General features: G+C 31.6%; 3 long non-coding RNA genes across 3 annotated transcripts; all 3 read left to right on the top strand.

Annotated features, from left to right (window-relative positions):
• The first annotated feature begins 993 nt into the window (after window positions 1-993).
• Window positions 994-2,568, top strand: LOC139905999 (uncharacterized). The gene is made up of 2 exons (XR_011781191.1): window positions 994-1,553; window positions 1,773-2,568. It is a non-coding gene; the product is annotated as an uncharacterized lncRNA (long non-coding RNA).
• Window positions 2,569-5,227: 2,659 nt separating this feature from the next.
• On the top strand, window positions 5,228-5,925 carry LOC121122131 (uncharacterized). The gene is made up of 2 exons (XR_005865708.2): window positions 5,228-5,565; window positions 5,728-5,925. It is a non-coding gene; the product is annotated as an uncharacterized lncRNA (long non-coding RNA).
• Window positions 5,926-10,559: 4,634 nt separating this feature from the next.
• Window positions 10,560-12,194, top strand: LOC121121572 (uncharacterized). The gene is made up of 2 exons (XR_005865525.2): window positions 10,560-11,655; window positions 11,860-12,194. It is a non-coding gene; the product is annotated as an uncharacterized lncRNA (long non-coding RNA).
• Window positions 12,195-21,637: the final 9,443 nt, after the last annotated feature.

The following is a 21,637-nucleotide window of genomic DNA, read 5'->3' as shown; positions in this document are numbered from 1 at the left end:
GTTGATTTTTGGATTTTTTTAAATTTCAAATATTAAATTTTTGGGAAAAAAAATGTAAAAGCCATAGATATTCAAAAAAAAAAAAATTACAGGGAAAAAAATTCAAAAAATAAATTTTAATTTTAAATTTTTTTAAAAATAGATTTGAAAAAATTTCTTAGTTTGAGGGGTGCTACAACCACCCCTACGGACACCTCTGATTTCACGACTAAAATTTGTTATAAAGGCCTATTATTATTGCACTCCTTATAATTTAAAGTAAAAATTGAAGAAAAGATAGTTCGATACGGGACCCTACATTTAGAAACCCCAATGATTAACCCCTGATTATTCTATACTATCATCATCATCTCTTTTTATTGGTTGACCATTTAAAATAATAAATTTATAAATTAGAAAACCATTTCTTTACTTAATACTGTATATAAATAAATATGCATGGATATCGGTGGAATCGGGAATATTGAGCCAATTCCAAAACTTAAAAAGACCGATTCCTGGCGTTTCTTGATTCGTTACATCACTACATTTAAATCAACTGGAGAACTTTTCAGAAATAATAAAAAATGGGTAAAAAAGATGAATAAAAATTAAATTTATTTAGTAAAGGCGAGCCAAAGTACCGTACGAATTGCAGACCTGTAGTAATACCATACGTAAATATTAATTCGACAAATTTTCTTCGTGGGAGAATATAAGTGTTTTTTTTTTGTTGTTGTTTTTGAGAGCAAACCTCCAGAGATTTGCTTTTTGCAAAAAAATAAAAGTATACATAAATACACACCTAAGTATATACATATTAAAAAATAAAGACTAACGATAGTATGTAGTAAAAATATAAGATAAAGGCGTGGTTCCCTGTTCATACACAGGGAGGTAGGTAAACGACTGTGTATGAAGTCACAACAACAAAATTTCCTTCTGCTTTGACGCTAGGAAAACGGAGGGTGGGTGAATTGTTTTATTTTTTAACTTAATTTATACTTTTATTTCAATGTAGACTCGGATATAGGAGTGTGAGCACAGGTTAGGAACAGAATGGATAAAGTTAAGACTTGTATCAACATCAACATTCATTCTCCAAATTAGAGTGCAACTAGGATATGTCACCATCATCATTCACTAATTTTTTTTATAAATCCATCACGCCTTATCTTCATCATAACACGCAACCTTTCCTCCGAAAAGAAACAGAAAACGTGCACAAAATGAGCTGGTAGTAGTCAGTCAATTCCCCCAAACTATGGCAATATTATTCCATAACTGTTGAGGATTGTTTAATGAGACGTTCAGAAGACTGACTAGAAGAAAAGAGGCAGAAATATCGACAGCTGACAACAAAATTTACTGTATATTTTGTTGTTAGTGAACACGTCTTTAACTTTATGGTATCTCGCAGCCAAAAAGGCCCTAAGTTGACAGCTTAAAAGGAGTTCATTCTACCAAAAAAACGTTTAGAAGACAGATTAGAAGAAAGGAAGGAGATATATATTCACATTTGACAACAAAATATACTCTAAGCTTTTTCAGTGGCGTCTGCAAGATTATTTTTTGTGGGAACTTGCAATTCACAAGAATTTAATTTTTTTCTTTTTTGAAGGAACTTAAAATATTAAATTTTTTCTTCAAAAAAATTTCTAAAATTATATTTCAAATATTTAAATTTTTTGCAGAAAAATTTCAAAGATTCTTAGCTATTCACAGAAAATTAATTTTTTGGAAAAAAAATTAAATTAAATTAAATTTCAAATAACAAATTTTTTATTAAATAGAAAAAAATTCCTTAATTTGGAGGGAGTCTACAGCCCCTTCAGTGCACCCCTTACGGACGCCCCTGTTTTTGCTAGTGAACACGTTCTAACTTAACAAAACTTTTCTCCGACAATAAACATAAAAAAAAACCAAAAATCTGTTGGTAGTAAGCCAATTCTGGAGTTATTATTAATCAACTGTTTAGAGTTGTTCACTGCTTAAAAGAAGGTCAATCTAATTCAACCAAATCACCATTCAGAAGATTGGTAAGAATAAAAAAAGAGCCATAATTTATTGTATTATATAGCACTACTTTTGCTATGAAAAGAAACTTAAAATAAGCTAGTTATAATTTTACCAATCAACGGTTAAATCACTGATTAGACGAATAGGAAAAGAAATATTAACAGTTGACAAAAAAATAGACTCTACATATTTGTGATAGTGAACACGTTCTTACTTAAATTGTATCATACAAAATTTTCTTGGAAAAGAAACAGAAAAAATGCCTAAAATCAGCTTGAAGTAGTTAGCCAATTCTTCTCATCTATGGAATTATGTAGTATGCAATAACTGTTGGGAATTCTTCGCAGTTTAAAAGGAGTGAATTCTATTGAACCAATCAATGGCCAGAAGACTGACATAAACAGAAATATTGACAACTTACAATAAAATACAGGCTATATATTTGTGTTAAGAAAGTAACAATATGCCACAGAAATAATAGTTTTTTTGTTAATGTTATTTAATGAAGATTATTTAAGTCCTTTCAATTTTTGTCAAATGAGTGAATGAAATTGATCAAATTGGAATTTATTTTATTGGTAGTTTAACTAAAGATCATTATTATTTGTCATTGACCTCTAAATGTACGTGAGACGGATGGGGTCTACGTACAATAATAATTTATGCCTTTGTTGTTCCATGTCATAGAGAGATAAAAATCAATTACAAATTATGTGTACCATTATCTCCTATTCTACCTATATTCAAGCTACATAAAAAATATAGAGAAAATAAACTTTTTAGATGTTGTGATCCATTAAAATAACATCTATATTAACACAAAGAGTACAAAATAGAAACAGTTAACTCTTGAATTACGAAAGGTATCTGTGTGTGGGATAAGATTTAGACAAATGGAAATTTACCCATAGCTTGATTTTTTTAAATAAATAAATGGATTAGCATGGATACATGACTATGGACTCGCCCTTTAGAACTCGTCTAAATTTAGTGGGAGTTCAGGTCTTTCCCTACTGTTTAGTCTAATTCATAGTCAATACCATAATATTTAAGTTTCCATTACTGATATGCCTTTGTATGTATATGGACCACTTTAAAGAGTATGTGTGTGTTTTTTCATCTTTTTGTCGCAGTGATCATCAAGGTTAGTAGACAGATTGCAATATGCGCAATCATATATTAATCAAAGTCTGTGACTCGTTGGACTTGGGACATGACCTTCAAGTTCAAGCCCAACTCGCCCTGAAATGTCAGTTTGTCATCAGCCCTGCATCGACCTATGGCAAGAATCAAGGTAGTTTGGCTACAAGTCAATGATTAGCTTTCTGTAGAGATCTGCAGTGATGGAGGTGAACGATGCTTCTTCAGACTTTTTTGAAGACTATGTTGCCTAATGAAAACCATGTCTTCATGACCCTAGATTTAGCATGTTGTATCCTATTCGAAGATGTGATGTGTTGACCTCATTGGATTAGCGATTAAATCCAGGAAACTTTTCGTAACCATTGTATTTTCGTGCATTTCAAATTTAATTTATCATGGCAGTTCTACACCTACAAACAAGACATATTTTAAAAACACAAAACCTCTCCATTCAAAAAAAAAATGAAAATATGAAGAGTATGAATAATAAATTAACAATTGATCCATTCCAAAGTTATATAACGCTGTACACGCAGGATAGATGCAGTTAGCACTATGTCGATCCTTATTTATTTGGTCCAGTTCGATCCTGTCTTTGGGACTGTTGGTTCTAATGACGAACACAACACTAAATGCAGTAATCCACTTTCAATATCATTATTGAAATATAGAACTTAACGAGTAAGTAAACGTTATTCGCAATCCCAGACATTCCTGATGATATTACAAAATATTCGTTCGCCTTGTAGAATAATATTCAAGTATATAGACATATTACATGCATAGATAGTTATGCACTGCCTTTTTTCATGGCAATAAGACATAAATATTGCTCTACATAACTCTTTATTAAGTGGACTTGCATCATTCGCTCTAGGTATTCTGTATCAATTATAAGTACTGTATAAGTATTTGTATCAAATATGTAATACATAGTTAGATAATTAGAAATCGTGCAGGAAAAAAGGAAAGTAAAATATCAGTAGAGATTTTTAAATTCTACCTAACGATGCTTCGGCATATGTACGCATTATACATTATATGCGTAATTGCATATAATGTATAAACTATGTATACGTATAATACAATCATTTGCATGCTGTTTGAAGGTCAGATGGATGAAAAGGATCACGATTTCTTGAATAGATATCTACATATGTACTGCGTCGACATAACAACAATCTTGAACAAAAATCAAGGAAGGAGAAAATCCTAACTTAGTTATTAACTTCATATACATACGTTTATGGAGGGTGGTCCAGATAAATTTGTAAAATCTTTTTACGCTTATAACGATCGAACTAGATAGCGTAGAAACATAATTTTTTTTTATCATTTGAAAGCTACATTTAATGAACTTTTATTTTTCATAATGAAATCCACCTGTCTTGATAACCTTGGCCAAACAGCGGTAGAAGCTTTGGCATGTCCGGTCTAACTCGTGCGGATCCAGCTTAGCCGTTGTACGTATAATGGACTTCTTCAGAGCCTTCACAGACGAATGATAATTGGCAAAGGCCTCATGCTTGAACCTCCCCTAAAGAATAAAATTGTATGGCTTCAAGTACGTGCTGTTTTCAGGATAAAAATCCGTGCACCAAAAAGTGAGGATATCTTGTGGCCAATACATCCTGCACTTTTTGACCTAGTGGGCCGGTGCATTGTCTTCTTGGAAGGTGTAATGTCTTCCTTAGGTTACTCCATCCATCCAGGGTATGTAAATTTTAAGGCAAAACCAAAATTGGTACAATGGAAACGAGGTCCCCAGGCATCTCAAAGCTTCCGGCTCCTTGTAGCTGATGTTATCAAGAGAAGCGGATCTCATTATTAATAGTTAAATGTTATCAATTGTATATTTTATTTACATATTTGAGTAAATAATAGAGTTATTATTCATATTTTTAGGATGTCTTAACATACTCAAGAATTTTAGGTATAATTAATAACCTTTATTTGAACCCCAATATGCCGACTTTCATAATAATATATTTTTTTAAATCTTATAAAAAGTAAAGTTCCTTGAATTGGGGGGGGCTAGTATAGGCGCTGTTAGGCCCTTTTTGATCATATATACATATATAAATCCAATTTATATTTTACAGTGTTCATCATTTTTGGGGCTAAGCCTCCCTCCCAAAAAACCAAAGGTAGCAACGCCCCTGGTTACAAATATGATGTATGCACGTTATTTAACTTCATATAACGTCATTTTAACGAATTTCTAAATTTTGAAATAAATAGGACGTCATCAACGATTCATCGTTGGAATTGGCATATACTGAATTTTAAATGAGACCATTCCAGATCGAATCTTCCTTTGATACGAATCCTTACCATACTTCTTCAAATTAGTTGGGTCCACTAAAAATTCATAAGGATCTTCGACCGGTCTAAGATCTTCAGACTGAAGACCAACACTAGTAGGTATGTTGTATACATTTTTTTCGAAAATGTTGTTAATGAGATGTTGAAAGAAGGAGGAAGGAAGGAAGGAAGGAAGGAAATCATAGACTTAGACCACAGGCGTGTGCATAAGAGCTTATTAGTCTATGTAGTACTTACTATAATATCTCTTCTCTTCTTCAGACACACACAATATTAATATTAATAAGAATAAGTGGAGTGGAGGTGAACGTCGTAACAACAGGAGTACAGAGGAGTTCAGCTAAGGTAACAACAACGCTCAAGCGCGTCGGCTGGAGCAGACATTCAGGGAACGCTGTATCTTCTATATACAATATAAATATACATAGAGTATTAATAAAAAAAGTAGGAAATTCGTTAGACTTCGTTATTTTCATAGTAGATGATGATACTTGTAGGTACCTAAGTAATAATAATAATACTACATGAAAAAGCAAGCAACATACATTCCTTTTAAAAAATATATACATCTATAAATATTTATTATGATCACATCGTTAGTACATATATGCATATAATATGTATGACTCTGGCGTGTACAAGTTGGGATTTGGACCTATTTCTGACTTGTAGTAGGTAGGTAGTAGGGTGTTTCATTTCCCAGGAAATTGCTGTTGAGCAGTATCCGGGGTAATATTTTTTTCATTAGTAAATAAATAATAAATATACTGTGAAATGAAGTATTATTTTTTTCAGTGTTGTATGGGTCTAAAAGAAACTGGAGTGAACAACTTTCAAGGGCGTCCGCAGGATTATATTAGGGGGGGGGGGAATTGGGTTTTAGAAAAAAAAATTATAAAAACAAATCCAAAGAATAAAAATTTTCCAAAAAAAATTTCAAAAATTAAATTTCAAAAATCCGACAAAAAAGGAAATTTCAAAATTAAATTTCAAGTTTTTAAAAAAATTTCAAAAATCCGACAAAAAAGGAAATTTTTTCCCAAAAATTAAATTTCAAATATAACATTTTTGTCATTTTTTTTTTTTTTTTTTGATTACATTAAATTTTATTGTCAATTAAGAAAAAGTTCCTTAATTGGGGATAGGGGCTGCTACTTTCTAGCCACTCCCTGCAGACCCCCCTCCCTGACTTCGGTCCATCAAAACAACATAAATATCTTAGATCTGTCTATAATTTACAGGCTGAACCCCCAATACCTGTATCTACTAAGATGGCGGTACCTTGCTAACACAAAAATACCCTATGGATTTTTGTGTTAGCTGTCAATTCACTTTTCTCACTTGATACGTCATCGCTATGTCATAATTTATTCTTTTTGACATTTAAACGAAGAAATAAGTAAATTTACACTTATTCTCCGTTTCAAACCCAACAAGAATACAATTTCTTGTTGATCCTTCGTCTTATATATACATATATAAATATATATATGTATGTTGGGCATATACAGATGCAAATATATAGGTACTCTTTTCTTATAATACTACATAGTAATATTATAATACAGTATCGAAGAAAATACTTTTGTTTTTTAGTTATGAGCTATCAACAGAAAAATATAGCTACAACTGAAGGACCGACTAATCGGTCCTTAAGACTGTTGAATTTTAATAAAAGATCCAATCGATAATAAAAGGCTGAAAGGGGATGAAAAAATACTGAATGATTATCAAATTAGTTCTAAGGCCGATCCAACACCACTTCTGATAAATTAAGAGGGAAAATTGATTTTTAATTTAGTCTTATTCATATATTATCATTATTGCTAATTGTCCGCGGAATGTTTTTTAGAGTCCACGGGTTCTACTTTATGGAGTTCCGTTATGCTATCCTACCCGTAATTCATCACTTACATAGCAAGAGATGAACGAGTTAAATTTTTGGTGGATCTGGTGGCTGTATAATTGTGAAATACACCATTCGAATCTCTTATCACTAGAATCCATGTAAATGCAGGATTTGACGGAAATTTGTCGTAGGTATAAAACCCCGATAAATCCAGTAATCCTGAGAAAGAAACCTTACTGGCTACTTCAATGTACGTACAAGTTTCATTCAAAATATGAGATGCAGCGTTTTGAATGTATAATTCAAAGTGGCAAGTATTTCTCTTGGGTTTTGATCTCAAAATCCTATACCTGTCGGAGACCAAACTAAATTTTGCTAGACCAAACTAGTTATAGATGTTTGGTCTAGCTCGGTCCCCAAAAAGTTATCTGATCCATCTCATTTAAAAATCGATCAAGTCCCATTTTATAGACAAATGGTAGAAGTCATCATGTGTGTTTCCAAATCGTGAACATCGGTACTATGACGTACTACTCGTATAACTGGGTATGAAGAAAAATCTGATCAAAGGATGAAATCGAAGAAAGATCCCTTCACGATTTGAAAACGATTACACTCCGGTCCAAGGTGCAAGACTGCACCTTACACGAGATATATGTACAAATAAGTCCAGAAAAAGAAAGTGTGACCGAGCGATACCAATATTTTTCGTACCGGTTTCGATGCCAACATAATTATTGGTGTTTCGATATTTTTTAGACTAAATATTTTCTACAAATAATTTTTTTTTTTTTATAAAGGATAATTATGTTTGGGTTGAGGGTGTTACCATTTTTGGGGCTTATTGGGTTTTGGTCTGAACAGGTTATTCCGGTTAAAGATAGTAGTAACTGTAACTAATTCGGATTAACTTTGATTGGCCTTGATCGTGACCTACGTCATTTTTTTAGAAAAGGAAATTTCGGCCCACGATTTGCATTTATGTCTTCGGAGTTACGTCATTGGTTGACGGTGGGCTATATTATAGGATTGTAAGTACTGGCTCAATACCAATTTAGTATAGTGCAATATTAAAAACATCCCTGTACTACAATAGAACAGGTCTATTGAACCATGCTAGTTCAATCATTCGTAGAATCCTTGAACAATCATTTAAAAAATCAAAATGTCATTTCCTCAAAATTGAATGTCCAAAGAACACTCTTCAGCTAAGATCTATAAATATTATTGAACATGTTTTCAGACTAACCTATAATAGACACAGATATTTAAGTATTAGGGATATGAATCATAAAAATACTTCAATAAATTTATTGTCACATTTAAAGCATACGACAAATTAGTAAGTAAGGACTTAATATAAAGTAAATGCTTGGGGCTTTTCTTTTGAAATTCGTCATAATAGAGGTGATTTTTGCATTTGATAGAATAAACATACATTTCTCTTAGACGACCTTCATTACAAAGGGCACCTCCATTACAAGGGGGACCTCCCCAGCAATGATAAAACTGTAATTACGGCAATCTATGTAGAACTAGTAGTGGGGTTGTAAATCGTATGCATTTTTCGTATCTAAAAAATCCCGTATATGGACATGGTAATCCTTACAATTTAAATAATTTTTTGACGTTCCATTAAATTTGATCCAAACAGCTTTGAGATGAAGAAAATACACACAAACCTCACTCCATAGACAGCATGGATATCGGTCGGAAGAACTCCGTTTTCGATCCTTGATTCTACTTGGATTCCGACAGGGGCTTATAATTAGAAATCCACAACAAATCATCAGTGTTACCCTCCATATTCATCTGCACACGCATAAGGCATTACTTTATACTTGGATTTTCTCTCTTTTAGAAAACAAAAATACCTTTATGGTTGCAAACTATAAAACAACTTACACGCTAAAAAAATGCTTAGGATTTGTAGTATGCACCAAGGTTGATAGAAATACAAGGTTATACCATAACGCGTGTACGACTGATGTTTAACTTCCACCACGCTTTTTAATACTGACGTCATAGTGTATGAGTGTTTGCGTGTTTTATTTTAATCTGTCTTTCTTACCAGCTGTCGGTACGATACATCAAATTGAAAATTCTAGCAATAGTGACGACATGGAATGAGATTGGTTGCGTGTTTTGTCGAAATCTACCTGTCTTGCCCAGCAAGTATAAGTGCAATTCCTTTTTAGACTCGGAGTAGAATTGAGGATCGGTATTGAAGTAATTATATTTTATTCTACTCGTACTCTACTAATATGTTTTAGGGTTGTATATCATTTGCCTTTTTTAACGTGCAATTTCTATATAAGGAGTGGAGTTAGTGTTAATTTCCTTCATATCACAACTAACTTAATTAAACGTCATGATAGCTAAGCTGCTCTCCTCAAAAACATCCTGAAATTGTCTAGATTAACAAATTGATTTTTGTTTTTTTTTATATCAAAAATGCTTACAATTTATATAAGTATCATTTTTTTAATCGAGGGTTTGTGAATGAATTAACATAATTCCAATATATGTAGTTTTTTCTGTTTCATTATTATCTCAACCCTCTTATCTCCTCATTCATGAGAGTTTCTTTAGTATTTACAAGTTGCACACTCTACGCAATTTTTATCTAGTAATATGTATGCTATGTCTTGTTAATGTGAAGACGCTATGCAAAATAAGGAGTATCCACAATATGCATGTAGTTGCTGCAAAATACTCGTACACACACATAATTGATGAACTTTAAGATTTGTGTTTTTTGAAGAAGCAGGGGCGTCCTTAGATGGTCGTCTGGAGGGGCTGTAAAAAAAAGGCAAGATTTTTTTTTCTTTGTAGTTATTAAAATTTAATTTAATTTTTCGATTTTTTTTTTCAAAAAATCTCATTTTGGAAAAAAATTTATCCAAAAAAATAATTTCCTCTTAATAGCTGTGGATTTTTGAAAAAAAATTCTGCAAAATTTAATTTTTTTGTCAATTAGCTGTAGATTTTTGTAATTTTTTTCAAAAAAATTAAATATCTGAAATTTTTTGTAAAAAAAATAATTTTTTTGTGATAAGCTGTGATTTTTTGAAATTTTTCGTGAAAAGCTCTGAATTTTTTATAAATAGCTCTGGATTTTTGAAATTTTTTTTGAATTGCTATGGATTTTTGAAAATTATTGTGAATAGATCTGGATTTTTGAAATTTTATTGAAAAAATTTAGATTTTTTTTAATTTTTCGAAAAAAAAATTATTTTGGTTCAAAAAATATCCAAGAACCAAGACCCCCTTGGTTAGATAATAAAAAAATATGTTTGAACCTGTATAGTACACTCCAAGTCCAAGAAACAAAGTATTAGAGAGATAAATAATTTATAAATGTTATTATTAAATAACGATAAATATTTGGCATATTTAAATATTAATTATGAGATAGTAAAACAAAAGAAGATCGTTAACAAGTTATAACTTACAGCCGCTATGTATACATATTTTAGCCCCCTATGTTCCTGAAGAGGGGGACACAAACAAAAACAAAAAGAGCAACAACTTCTATAGTCACGACGCTTAGGGCATAATAATTCTTATCTTGAAGGGGCGCAGGCAGGCAGAGATAGACGATTACTTCTTTTTACATAGTAAGTAGTAGTATAGTGTGGAGTTCAACTTTGGATATATCATTCATTAGTGTTGAGACTCGGTCCAAGACTGAATATTGGTCGGTTCGGTCTTAAGGGGATTTTTAGACTGATTTGAACCACTGTTTTGGCCAAAGTCACATTCACAGACCGTAATTTAATCGTTTTCTAATCGTGATCCTTTTTTTTCACTAATAATAAATAAATGAATTATATTCAATCTCAATCTGTGGGCTGATTTTCTCTCTTAATTATCCACCTGATTTATGAGTTGCACAAATAAGATTAATACAACAGTTTCAATATCATATGGTTTAAGCTATTGTGGGTCGATGTTTACAATTTTGAAACACGCATGACGTCATCAACAATTCATCTATAGCATTTTTTCAACCTTTCCAATATGACGACCTATTTTTGGAACAAGCAATCAGAAAAAGAGTCAAATTCCTACGAAATCTTATACCAAGTGATCTATTAAAATCTGAATGTTTTAATTTTAAACTTCAACTGGATATAATTTATTAATTATTAATAGAATTTCATAATAATCAATACTTTAAATAGATCTGAGTCTGACCTCTCTTAATCATTAATGTAGCCCCCTTGTAGGTGGCGGTGGAAGGCCTGGCACCCACTGCAGATGTAGTCCTATTTCATGGCGTCCCAGTGCTGGATGAAAGTGGATTTGAGGCCTTCAGTGTTTGAAGGAAGGCCGCGGTAGGCCTTCCCCTTGGCGTGCGCCCAAAAGGTGTAGTCGAGGAAGTTGGCATCAGGACCGTAGGGGGCAAGAAGTGTCAAAATGTAAGATCAAAAGACAGATTTAAAAGAGTCTTGTAACAGAGGAGATGAGTTTGTTTCATTGCTGGTGTGAAAAGTGGCCTTTCCATCCTCTCAAGTCTCTATACATCCCCTTTTTTATAGCTCTCTGGACAGGTGTGAACCCCCGAGATCTCTTGTATGGACCCTCATGGACTTGAAGGAAGTGCCCTTGCTATTTTTTAACTCCTCCGGTTCAATTTTGACCTTTTCGGCAAACTCTTCTCCCTCGCCAACGTTACAGACTTACTGACTGCGTAGACGCTAATCCTGGAGACACCCAACTGCTTGGAGTGTGCGAATGGAAATTCGTCGATCTTGTTCATGTGTTATTCTATCGACTTGAATGTAAGCTAGAGAGCTCAGGTTTTGGTTGTTTTTTTGTAATTATTTGTTTATACTTTAATATATCGAAATATAAATTAATTTCAATAACGCAACCTTCATCAATTATTGAATTAGTAAGCGTTTAGATTTCAATACACCACCTGGTAAGTACATTCATTTTTTTGTTCAAGAACCTGGCATTTATTGCAATTATAAATTATTTATTCGTGAAGTAACTATGCATGCCTAATTTGCTTATACAAGTTACAACTTTTATTTGTATACAATATATTCTGTCGGTATGTAAAAATAAAAGAAAATGAAAGTGGCAATCCTGACTATTTGAAGAATGTTTAGGAGATATTGGGGAACCCTTTCACTTTCTCAGAACTAAAAATACTCCGATTTCGAATGGCTACATCTTCACTCTATACTAACAAATCAGCAGTATGAATAAATACTTCACTTTCTTTGCCTTTGGCGATTGAAAATTAAGAGCACCTCTTTTTCCTATGTCTGTCCGTGTGGTAATTAATTTTACGGAATGAAAGAGATGGTACAGCGACAATGCAGAATCATAAAGAGTTATTGGTTAGTGTCAACGGCGTCAACTCACCCATAAAAGCTCAAAATAGAAGCCTTCATTGTAAAAAAATATATATGCAATTGAACAACGTAGATTAATGGACAACGCGCTTGAGAGAAATTATTATCTTGAACTCAATGTACGTAGGTTTGACTTACGGTCACTCCTAAAGAAGGAAATATACATTTTGTATATGGAATTCAAAAAAGATTCCTTGGTCAGATGGAGTGGATGTAATACTCTAATGTATACTTGTACTTAATCAGTGCCACTTCATCTACCCAATTAAAGGGACATTAAAAACAAACAAAGAGTACTGACAATAATTTACGTGGGAAGAACTAATAAAAAAGCAGTACCTTAAAGGACGGAGAAGATGATCGAAAGATTAATATCAATGATGGAGCTCTAAGGGGAAGGAAAATAACACAAATCACACTTCGTATTAAGCAAGGACATATGCAAGAATAACTCCCGAGTCCCACAAGGACAAACACTTATATCTGAGCAAACCCTCATTATTAGTCTCCGAGGACACGCACCAGTTATTATTTTATACTTAAATGTTACCTTCCTGGGGTGTCTGAAGGGGATGGGCTGGAGAGGCTGTAAGCCCCCTCCCCCAAAAAAATAATGATAAGTAATTTTTGCTTTTTACTGTACAATTTATTTATTAGAAATGTTTTTCCAAAAAAAATAATATTCAAAATTTTAAATTTTTTTCCCAACAAAAATTGATATTCAAAATTTAATTGTTTGAAATTTTTTTCCAAAAAAAAGTTGATATTCCAAGTTTAATTTTTCAATTATTTTTCCAAAAAATGTAATTTTTTGGAATAACTGTAAATTTTTCTAAAATTTTTCCAAAAAAATTTAATTTTTGAATATTTTATTACAAAAAAATTAATTTTTCAAATTGTTTTCGAAAAAATTTAGTTTTCAAATTGTTTCCAAAAAAATTTAGTTTTTCAAATTGTTTCCAAAAAATTTATTTCTCAAATTGTTTTCAAAAAAAATTAATTTTGTAGATTGTTTTCAAAGGAGTTGTAATTTTCGGATTACTTTTCCAAAAAATTCCAAATACCAAGCCTCCCAAAAAAGTAAATATATATGTATATAATCCTGCAACTTTTCAATAATTAAATAATAATAATAATGCTTTTGTAAATAAACAATCTTGTTCAGGCTTCAACTGCAAAAAGTCTCTCCCACTTTCTAATACATATATTATCCACCTTTATATCATAATACAATTCATGCCATTAACTTTCCCATAGTATTAGAAAAAGCTTGAGTATTGAGGGATTAATTGTCAATATAATAGCATAGTATGGGGAAAGAGTGTAACTTAAATGTGATTCGTGAGAGATGTACAATTTACATATTCCATTCAACGTAGAATAGAAAATGGGGAGGGGGGGGATATTGAAGGAACAGGGGAACTATGCACTTACACCTTGAAGTGACTATTTAGGTACATGTATTCAATTTTGGGTGTCACGTAGTACTAAAAAATATTAAAAGCATATAGTATATTACTAATAGAATTAAGCATCAGGAACATGAACCTTTTCCAATCCATTAATGGCTTTAGTCATTATTTTGCAGATAATCAGGGCCAATCCCCGCCATAGAATTAAACTTACAGGACCCCAAAATTAAATTTTTCATATATTTTCTTTAGAAAAGGAAATTTCGGTTGTCCACTGTCTAAATTTTGCTCTAAATCCAAGTCTCAACTCTATTAAGCAGTGATGTATAAATTATATAACGTTGTTATGTAAAAATAAAACCGAAACCAAAAACTAAGGGTATAATTCTGAGTAGCTGTCATAACGTTTCATTAAATTAGCTACAATCATCTGTGAGATGAAGGAAATAAACACTAATCCCACTTTGCATATAGCAATGATATATTCAGGAATTACTCCAAAGACGATCGTCAATTCTACTACAAGTTTAATAAGGACTTACAATTAAACACCCGAACAAGCCCTCATTGTTTTTATCTGTCTCTCTAAAGTGATTACTTTCTACTTAAACTTTCCACACCTCAATAATTAAATTATAAACCAGTACATACTTTGCTGATTAATAGGTAAATAATGTCAATAATCTATTTTGAGGTTGCGTTCAAAATGAAATGCTGTTCCAAACTCAAGTGTCTATTACAATTTAAAATAAGTGTAGATAATTATAAAGATGTTGTTTTTGTAAAGAAAAGATGATCTTTAAGAGAAGGCGTAGGCGAGATATATGGTAGACCTGAATTAAGACCCTTGTTATTATCAGCTCCTTCTTTATGTTTTTGGGAGAATAAATGAATTACTGCTATAAAGAGAAGAATCCTCTTCAATTTAAAATGTCATTAGTCCAGGTAAAATATTATAATATTATTTAAAATCATACATATTTATTTTAAAAACAATTTACACCAAATGTAGACAAGAATGCTTACTTAAGAAAAGGAGTTAACACTACACCAACGTATTAAATAATTAAAAAATAAAAAGAAAGAGCAGACAAAACTACCATTTTTACTTTTTTTAAACCCTAAACTTAGTTTTTTCTTAATAAAAATGACATCGTACTAACTTATGCAGGGGTGGAATGCAAAATGTAAACTCTCGAGCCTCTTTGTCATCATTACCCCTATCAGAAGGTGACATTGGGTCCTTGTGTATGAGAACAATCCCAAATCGCCCTTTATAAGACTAATCATGGTCTTAGTAACCAATCAGAAGTATTTGGGTTGGCGATTCATCGATTTTCCATCTTTCTTCATTTTGGCTACCTTCAAAACCAGGCTCCTGGAGCACGTAACAATATCCACCTCAACTTGGGCATCAAGAGGATCTGCGATGCTCTGCATTTTGTCTTTTTGCTCACTCATGAGTACGAGATGACGGTATGTTCATTACAGTTTATTTATGCACAAAGGATGACTAAAACAGAATATCAAAAATAATTACTAATCCTTCTTATATTAAGGTGAAAATTAACATTAATTAACAGTCTACGTTTTTCTGCCCGACCTTGTAAATAAATGCTTCTTTTCATTTTTTAATATTCTTTAAGTAAGTAAATATAAGGTAGTATTTTATTATCAATTAATTAAAATCTGTAGGAAAATAATCAGATTAGGTAATTTATTTATACGCAATATTTGCAAAAATGAGCTATTTAAACTACAATTTATTATGTTAGGTATTTAGATAAATGTATGAAGAAAATAGATTGCATTACAATATTTATAAAAAAAAATGAATGAGGGAGTTACATTTTAAATAGTAAAATTATTTTTTGCTATGTTAGTTTTTGGTCGAAATTTTCATTTAATTTTGAACAAGAATTAAATTTTTTAGAGAATTATCAAACGATTTGAGTTATTCTATATGGCTAAGGGAAAAAAGATATAGATACAGTGTGTTGCTGAAAAAAAGCAGATACTTGCAACTTAATTAAATAACTATTTATAATTTTTCAATTTATTGACCGATATATAATTTTATTTTTTTTGTAATTAAAGCTTTTAAATAGTGCATTAAGTTTTTTATGCAAGGTATTCATTTTTGGTCTAACTCAGGGATGGGCAACATCCATGATAAAGAAGGCCAATTTTTTTTAACACTATCATTTGAGCACGAACTTCAAATAATCTGATATAACAGATGCTACAAATGATTCTCCATAAGAACACATAATATATGTATTGATATCTGTATGTTCCTTGCACCAACATACAACTATTTTCTGCATACAAATATATTTTTAATTTAAATTTGGTCTTTCTTGTAAACCTTTTCTTGTTTATAAAGCTTGTTTTATTGTCTTTTATAAAAAGGAAGTTATGTAGACGCACTTTTTATTTCTAAACTTTTTGGTTGGACCGTCACATAACCTTTTAGGGACGATTTTTAAAGTGTCCACATCTGAGCCTCCCTAATATGAAAACTCTTCCTACGCCCCTGTTATCTTTTAATAGTCCAAAAAGTGTGCAAAATTTGAGACGATGTATCTATATAAATAGGGTGTCTTTTTGAATGATGGATCTTAAGTGAAAAAATAAAAATCTGCGTGAGTAGTATATGAGCCAATGAAATAACATCAAAACTAAAAGGGCAGCTCTTATCTTATTTTTATAACTACGTACAACAAGTAAGCAGTTGTTTGATACTTTTCCCACTTATCAAGTGAGAGTATGTTTAACAAATAGATAGATGTATTTAAAGATCACGAATAATATTCCTATGGGTGAAATGTTTGTAAATCAAACTGGCCCAGAGATGGCTAAATTAAGGATTAATTAAATGTCATTCCATGGTAATTAATTACAGAAATTTTAATTTTTCAAAAACCTTTTGAATTGTTTATTCAATTCTAATAGTACATGAAAAGCTGATCCCTTTATATGTTAATAGTTTTTCCGTTTCAAATCTGGTTTTCGAGAATTTTCCAAATATTTTTGCTCTTTTTGTAGGCTTGAAAAAGCTCACTAGACAGTCAATCTATTTTTTGCAAAATTTTATGTTGATTTCAAATATGCTCTTATCAATTAATATGTAAACATAGAATATTGAAAGAAATGCAATTTAAATGTTAAAAATCACCATATTTTATGGGTATTATTTAAAAAGGAATAATCCCTCATTTTTTGAACTGTCTTTATGCCAAATGAATATATTTGAAGCATGAATAATTAGAATTTTCTTGTAAAAAATATGAAAAAAATATTATCTTCCAAATAAGACCCTTTATTTTGCTTCATGTTTGACTGATTTTGGTAGTAACGTTATTCAAAAAACTTGATAAATATTTCGAATGGTAAAATGTTTTTATGAATCATTATTAACTTTAATTTTCATCCATATAATTTTCATATTTCGTAATATGGCTCTGAATAAAAAGTATAATTTAAAAACGTGATTAAAAAAAGGTTTTTAAAGGACAACCCACTCCAATTAGTGTTGCGTCGGTCCTTATATAGAGCCTCGGTCCAGTCCACTCCCATTCAGTGCAGTCCAATGTGTCGGTCCTTAAAAAAAGTAAAATTGAGGGTATGTTTCCTATTCAGTGATTTAATATAACAAATTATATCACTAAGTAGTAATATAATATGTTCGTATTATATTGTATTATAATGAAATTAGTGATTTTTATACATATCTTATATATTAATTAACAATTGATATTTTTATGAAAAAATATAATGACCAACAGTTAATGATTCCAAGGGTCAACAGTCGTCAGGTCAAGTGTCAATGGCCAACAGCTGATCCTAAAACTGGACTGGTCCGACAGAATAGGAACTACAATTAAAAGATTTAAACATAATTTTCTTGTTCAAAGTTTGAATAACAATGATAAATGTAGTTTGTAGCTGGCGGCGGGCTTTCCAAGATCTGAATTTTGTTTTTGAGCTTGTGTTATCTGGTGTCAAAAATAAGTTGTTTACTCATTTTTTTTAAACGGCTTCTAGAGTGAATAAATAAGACAAGGACGTTTACATTGTAAATACCTTGTACAAGTTGTAACTTGTACAATCAAATTTTAGAAATTAAAAGAAGGAGCTAATTTTTACAGACGGAATGTGCTCATTTTCCCTTCCTTAATAATAAAACTTGCATCAAATACATCAACATACTTAACCAGCTGGAATCAAGCAAAATATTTTTACCCCCATTTAGCTTTTTTTTTTAATTTTTCTTCTTGACGCACAAAATACTGGTAAAAAACAAAATTATTTCATTTGGGCAACAGTGTGACCTTGGAATAGCAAAAAATTCCTTCATAAATAGTAGATCCAAGCTTCCCGAATCTACAACACATTTCAAAAGTACCTTAAAATACTCAGCAATTTGAGACAATGTTTCACATTTGGATTAACAAATGCCTTATTGTAATAAAAAATTTAAAATCGGATTAATTTTTAAGTATTAAGCCTTTTTAAGTTGAAAAAGGTTAACTTAACCACATTCTTGGCGTCAGAATATGTGGTCTCCGGTTAAAAAATGGATCACAGAGATTTTTTATTTGTGCTATTTACAATTTTTAATCTTCTAAGTAGAGATGTACAATTAATCGGGGAAAAAATTGAATATCGTAATTTTTTTTTGTAGAACGATAACAGTTTTATTAGAAAATATATTTTATATTTTTGAAATGATATTTTGTTAAGACATTTATTTTCTTCTTTTAGGGACCTTTTTTCAAATTCAATTATTATAAATATTAAAGCCAATATATACAGAAGGAATGGAATAAGTTTAAAAGAGCCGTATTTCAGTATTCTTTTTGTCAATTAACATCTCTGCTTCTAGATTTCAAAGGTATATGGGGTCACTTGTCTCCAATGGCCCATCTCTCTCCCCACCTATAACCGACACTACCTAATGATTACACATTAACTACTAGAGGTTAGAAACAAGGAGGGTATCACATAGTGATAAACAGTCTCCATTGTGGTAAGTGTTAATTTGAAAAAAAAACAGATGTTGACATCAAATGCATGAATACTCTAAATAATTATCCCTCACAATTTTGAAAAAATATAACGTATCAGCGAGCAATAAGGAATATTGTTTATATCCGTTCCTAGGGACGTGAAAATTACATTAGTCGTCGGAAAGTAAATTTAAAAGAAAAGTATATATTGACAACTTTAATAGACGACATATCTGCTGATAGTGATCACTTTAAAAATTATAGTGCTCCTTATTTGCAAATAAGTTTGAATTTTCAAAATAAGTTGTCGGTATGTTTGTATTAAGTAAAGTCATTTTTAGTTTCTCTTGAATATGAGTGAAGGACTCATTTTGAGAAACGAGCGTATGTATCTAAAGCTCAGGCAGGTACTAAAGTACAGCCTGCCTCATCACGTCATATTAGAAAAATTATCAATCTATTATGATTATCCTTTCATTCTTAAGGAGAGAAGATCTAAGTATTGAGCAACTACGGCTGAGTGGATTTATAGCGGAGTTATCTTATATATCATTCAAGCAAAGTGTGTCTGTTTGTCGGGGCATAATAACTCCGAGGAATGCCGGGTACTCCTGCTAATAATTAATGTATATATTTAATATCCTGCAGGTTACCAGCATATACTTTTTTTTTTAAATGTATGCTCACGATGATTTCGACAACTTTCCCATCCCTAGGCATGTCTGTCAGCAGATATTATGTCGTCTCTAAGAGTTATCATATTTTTATAACATTATTTTAGGTGTGGTTTTTTACGCTCGCTCTAATTAAAACAATATAATCATCCCTAGTGATATCTCTGTAAGAATTTTCTTTTCCTTAGAAGTTATCCTTATTATTTAATTCCTGAGTAGTAAACTTCCTTTCCTTAATAGATTCAATTATATTCAAAACCTGAGTGTGAACTCATAAAAGACAGCACCTAACCCTAAGAATTTGCTGCAGAGTTATAATTGTAAGTCTTTGATGGACCCAGAGGTGAATTGGGGATCACCATCGGAGAAATTCTAACAAATGTCCTTGTTTATTTCCTTCCCTCTTTGGTCCCTTGTCACAGCTGATTGTAGCATTGTTCTTTCTCTCCTCGAATACATTCTTCAAATTGTCAGGGTTAACATGTTGATTTTCGGTTGTTTTTTTTAACATGCCCTTTTTTTATAACATGCTCATTGTACACAGGATTTTCATCACTAATTGGGAAGTCATAGAAACAAATTGTAGAATTGCCTACTCACACGAGTAAAAATACACCCCTTTTCACATCTCTACTGATAAGAAAACCATTTGTACCGCTCAAGAAATCATGCTCACTAACCCACTTATGAGGGTGCTCTTGTTCAATCCATTTATGTAAGGTATTTTCTTAGAAAGTATATTTTTCCTAACATTTGAAAGAGTGATTTAGTTTCTCAATCGTGAGTTCTGCTCACATATGCTTTGCAGAGACGTTCGGAGAGGGTTAGCTGGAGTCTGTTCCTCTTCAAATTGAGGATTTTTGGTATTTAGTATCCATACATTATAGCTTTATAAGAATAATTTCAATGGTTAAACGGATAAAAAAAAAGTGTTTTAATTATTTATTTTCTATAAAAAGGGCATTTGTTAAAATACAAGAAATTTTAACTCTTGATTTTTTCAAAAAAGTTTTTTGTCTCTTACTTTAGTCATAAGCAGTCAAGCATGGCAAAAGACTGGGGAAGTATGTTAGTGGACCAGTAGTAATGACAATAACCATTAACCATGCTGTGACGATTATGTACGCTCCTTATTATTCATGCATATTCGTTAAAAAATAATCATATCATAATAATAAATATCCCCGTATAAGAGTCCGTTCCCACAGATTCACAAAAATAAAAAAAATGAACGCTCTCATGGTTATATATATAAATAGGATATATTAATATTATTCACAATATCCATTTTTTGTTTTCTTAAATCATGTACATATTTATTTATCACAGGCTAACGTTAGAATAATATATAGTATATATACATATCATTCAACTCTACAACACATCATATACAGCGCCTATACAATACAGGCTGCGCCTTTTATTTAACAACCAACACGATTTGTCAAATAAATGGCTTTTCTCCACAACTAATTATCCGATTTTAATAAAAACCAATGCCAAATGAAACCTGAATAATAATAACGGCCTCGACTCGACCTCCGAAAGGGAAGCAGGAATCGTTGAAAGTCTCTTTTGGCAAATTATGGAATTCCTCCCTGTTCCTGAACATCAGCTCGGATTTTGTGTTGCTGCAGGATCTGTTGGTGTGTTGCTCAAGTGTGCCATTAACAAAGAAGTTCAACAAAAAGATATAACATCCTGGTCAACGTTTCTTTGCAGTGTGGCATGGACAGAGTCATAATCACCTCCAGACTCTTCCAATTCCTTCCTGACTCTCCAAACAAAGACTTGTACAGGTTTAAGAAGATCACAATTCAACATTGTTCCGTCCGGGACCACTTGCAAAAAA

Source organism: Lepeophtheirus salmonis, chromosome 7 (genome assembly GCF_016086655.4).
Source record: "Lepeophtheirus salmonis chromosome 7, UVic_Lsal_1.4, whole genome shotgun sequence".
Classification (NCBI taxonomy): Eukaryota; Metazoa; Arthropoda; class Copepoda; order Siphonostomatoida; family Caligidae; genus Lepeophtheirus; species Lepeophtheirus salmonis.
The sequence above is the reverse complement of the archived record's forward strand: the minus strand, read 5'-3'. Positions and strand labels throughout refer to the sequence as shown.